Below are 4634 nucleotides of genomic sequence, written 5' to 3'. Positions count from 1 at the left end.
CTTATTATCTTTAATGGGAAAAAGTGAGGCCCTGCAAGCTCAGGACGAGGGGTTCAAGCAGGAAGGAACAGAGCACCAGAGCTCTGATTTTACCCTTAATAGCATCCTCCTTTCTTTATGAGGCCTAGCTACAGGACTGCTAGAATGGTTTCTTCTTTTCTTTTTGTTCCTTGATTTCTCTCATTAAGCACCAATTAACTGGCAGGCATAGGTTTTCTACAATCTCTTAGACTCAAGAAAAATGGCGAAAACGAAGATTCAAAACATTTTAGGGTCATAGAGAAAGGAAACTAATGACAGTTTTCTTTTGTTCTTTAAGTAATGGAGGAGGCAAAGTTAACCACACAGAGAAAGGTTGGGATAGAAATGGGTAATAAAACTGGGAATTGCTACTGTGAAAATATGGCAGGGAATCAACTAGAGATGAATAAGAAAATTGCAATAAGGGTCCAAGAGCTGATGGATAGCATGCCTTATTACAGTGATTTGCACATTTTTTTCCCTTCAAGTCATGACCAAATGTCCTTTGGCAGAAGTCCATGTTTGAGGATGGGAAAATTTACATCTTTATTTTCAGTAACCTTGAACTGAAATTTACATTTCCTTCAATTGTGAATATAGTCCACAAACCACATTAGTATTAGTTCTTGGTGACATTTTACCCAATTGAAATACTGGATATTTTCATACCATATTAGAGTTATAGTATTTCAAATATCATCTATTATGCTCCAATGGTATCCCTTTTTATCAAAAGTTTTTACAGAGGAATTATTACAATTTCATTTTTTGGGTATTTCAATATAATTAGTTTCTTTTGCATTCTCTCTCTCTCTATTTTTATTATGTTCAGTTAGCCAGCATATAGTACATCATTAGTTTTGATGTAGTGTTCAGCGATTCATTAGTTGTGTAAAACACCCAGTGCTCATCACCACACTTGCCCGCCCCAATACCCATCACCCGGCTCCCACCTCCCTTCTGTAACTCTCAGTTTGTTTCCCAGAGTCCAGTCTCTCATGGTTTATCTCCCTTTTTTATTTCTTCCCATTCCATTTTCCCTCCTTTCCCCTGTGGTCCTCTGTGCTATTCCTGATGTTCCACATATGAGTGAAACCATGTGATAATTGTCTTTCTTTGATTGACTTATTTCACTAAGCATAATCCCCTCCAGTTCCATCCATGTTGATGCAAATGGTAGGTATTCATCCTTTCCAATGGCTGAGTCATAGTCCATTGTATATTTGTACCACATCTTCTTTATCCATTCATCTGTTGAAGGGCATCTCGGCTCCTTCCATAGTTTGGCTACTGTGGACATTGCTGCTATGAACATTGGGGTGCATGTGCCCCTTTTTTTCACTACATCTGTATCTTTGGGGTAAACACCCAGTAGTGCAATCACTGGGTCATAGGGTAGCTCTATTTTTAACGTCTTGAGGAATCTCCATACTGTTTTCCAGCATGGTTGTACCAGCTTGCATTCCCACCAAAAGTGTCAGAGGGTTCCCCTTTCTCCAAATCCTCGCCAACACTTGTTTCTTGTCTTGTTAATTTTGGCCATTCTCACTGGTGTAAGGTGGTATCTCATTGTGGTTTTGATTTGTATTTCCCTGATAGCCTAGTGATGTTGAACATTTTTTCATGTGTCAATTAGCCATTTGTATGTCTTCTTTGGAGAAGTGTCTATTCATGTCTTCTGCCCATTTCTTGACTGGATATTTGTTTTTTTGGGTGTTGAGTTTGAGACGTTTATAGATCTTGGATACCATTTGTAGTGTCATTTGCAAATATTTTCTCCCATTCTGTGGACTGTCTCTTAGTTTTGTTGATGGTTTCCTTTGCTGTGCAAAAGCTTTTAATCTTTTTTTTTCCGATTCAATTATCTTTATTAACCTATCAATGTTACATTTTATACATAATACCTAGTTATTTTCTCAAAGGGATCAACATTTTAGTACATCATGTTAATAATAAAAAGCCAAGTTCAGATGGCTAAACTTCAACCTAGCATTTTAATATCCTCCAGACAAGGCAAGCTAGAAAGGCAATCACTTTACGCACATCAGAGTAGTGTTCCAAAATAACTAGGCAGCTGCTACACTTTTAAGCAAGGGAAGAAAAAAACTTTCATTTTGATCTTTTTGTGTTCCAGCAAATTATACTTTCAATTAACAGCAACAATGATACCATAAAAAATGCTCTGCTTTTTAAATTTCTGAACTTCAATACAAATTAAAATAGTAGTACTGGAGTCTTTTGGGAGGCAAACCGCTATCAGCTACATTCAGGTGTGTAGCTGAGCCTCTTTATCGATAACCAGGTCCAGGTTGGGTATAGCCCTGACCAAAGGGAGGGCGGGTGCGTGCATAAGGGTTGCGTGCACTAGGCGGGTGCGTGCACTAGGAGGTGGAGTCATAGTACTTCCAGGAGGTGGAGTAAAACCTGGTCTCGGTTGATAGGCCCCGGGTTGGCTTGGAGCCATTCCAGGTTGTGAGGCAGGGGCCACAGCATAACTGGTAGGCTGAGAAGTTTGGGTAGTGTAAGTTTGTGGAGGGTAACTGCTCGCCTGGTACTGCTGTGGTGGTTGAGCAGGCAGCTGTTGAGCCTGGCCAGCAAAGGCAGGAGCCGGTGCCTGGGAAGCTGGTTGCTGGCCATATCCCTGGAACTGCTGAGGTTATTGGGGTCCAGTCTGCTGACTATAGCCTGCTGAATACTGGATACCATACTGCTGGGGCGGCTGGGGCGGCTGGGGTGGCTGCTGAGCACCATAGCCGGCCTGCTTGCAGGTACTGCTGGTACATCTGACCTGCTTGTGTCTGAGCTCCTGTATACGGGGGCTGCTGTGGCTGAACTCCCGGTGGATGAGCTGCAGAGGAGGAGGAAGCAATGCTGTCGGGGGTTCCTGAATGGTCTTCTGCAGGAGCACTGGGTGGCCCTGAAATCTGATCATCTGTTAAGCCAAATGCTGACATGACATTTTTATTGATTTCATCTTGGTTTTTTAAAGGATCAAAAGCTGACATACTTGCTGCCATAACCTGAGTAGACTGTTTTCCAGAAGAATCAGAAGCAGCAGGCTTTTCATCCCTACCATCCACAGTATCATTTTCAGGAATACTGGTGGAAGGTCCTGGTTCTCCAGGTGGTTCCAAACTATCCAACAAGCGATTCACTTTATTTCGCAGTTCTATTAGCTCTCGACAGAGATATTTCACTTGACTCGATTCAAGGGGTCTTGGTTGGCCATTAACAAATAATGCCAGTTTCAGTATTCTACTACACTGAATTGCAAAAGAAAGGTCAGAACTATCAAAAATTGTTATAAGATCTCCATCTTCATCTTTATACTTTATTGTAACTTCATCATTACTCAGAAGTTTTCCTCTGAAAACTCAATGCATCATTAGCACTAATTCATCATAAGTAATATCTTCATTATGAATTGGAATTCGTCGAATATCCTCCCTAAGTTGAGCTTTGATGATTAGCTTCCCACTTAGGTCCAACTGTCCATTCATGGTGGACTCCAGGATGTTGTGTACATACAACTCTACGGAAAGACTGACCGGTGCGAGGCCGACGCTGGGTTGGCTCCGGGCGTCGTGGGGTGGCTACGGTCATGGCCCACTCCGGTGCCCTCCGCCCTCGCCGCCGCACCTCGCTAGTAAGCTTGCGCGGGCCCCGGCCAATTGCACGGACCCACCAAGCCTAGCGAGATCTCGGGCCCCAAAAGCTTTTAATCTTGATAAAGTCCCAAAAGTGCATTTTTGCTTTTGTTTCCCTTGCCTTTAGAGATGTGTCTTGAGAGAAGTTGCTGTGGCCAATGTCAGAGAGGTTACTGCCTATGTTCTCCTCTAGGATTTTGATGGATTCCTGTCTCACATTGAGGTTTTTCATCCATTTTAAGTTTGTCTTTGTGTATGGTGTAAGAGAATGGTCTAGTTTAATTCTTCTGCATGTGGTTGTCCTATATTTTTTTAATTTACTTTACTTTTTAATTTAATTTTTAAAACAAATTCAATTAATTAACATATAATTTATTATTAGTTTCAGAGGTAGGTTAGTGATTCATCAATTTTATATAATACCCAGTGCTCATTACATCACGTGCCCTCCTTAACGTGCCCCCCCCACCCCCCAACCCCCTCCCCTCCCGCAACATTCAGTTTGTTTCCTATGATTAGGAATCTCTTATGGTTTGTCTCCCTCTCTGATCTATATTTTTTTAATATAAATTTTTCTAGGGGTGCCTGGGTGGCTCAGTCATTAAGTGTCTGCCTTCAGCTCAGGTCATGATCCCAGGGTCCTGGGATTGAGCCCCGCATCGGGCTCCCTGCTCAGTGGGGAGCCTGCTTCTCCCTCTTCCACTCCCCCTGCTTGTGTTCCCTCTCTCACTGTCTCACTCTCTCTGTCAAATAAATTAAAAAAAATCTTTTAAAAAAATATTTTTAGGAAGATTCTGTGGTGTTCATATGCTTTATCAAATTACCAAAGGTATTCATAGCATGTAAAGGGTTAAGAATGCCTGTTCTTTGCTGTCTCAATATTTGTCATACAAAATATAACACTCAAGACTAAGGGGGATGGGATACAATGGAATGAAATATTGTTATTGGAATGGACAATGAGCC

The 4634-nt window shown here is 41.8% G+C and overlaps 1 pseudogene; it reads right to left on the bottom strand.

Annotated features, from left to right (window-relative positions):
- Positions 1 to 2309: 2309 nt before the first annotated feature.
- On the bottom strand, positions 2310 to 3521 carry LOC113929273 (annotated as a pseudogene).
- Positions 3522 to 4634: the final 1113 nt, after the last annotated feature.

The sequence above is a fragment of the Zalophus californianus genome, chromosome 5 (assembly GCF_009762305.2).
Source record: "Zalophus californianus isolate mZalCal1 chromosome 5, mZalCal1.pri.v2, whole genome shotgun sequence".
Lineage (NCBI taxonomy): Eukaryota > Metazoa > Chordata > Mammalia > Carnivora > Otariidae > Zalophus > Zalophus californianus.
The sequence above is the reverse complement of the archived record's forward strand: the minus strand, read 5'-3'. Positions and strand labels throughout refer to the sequence as shown.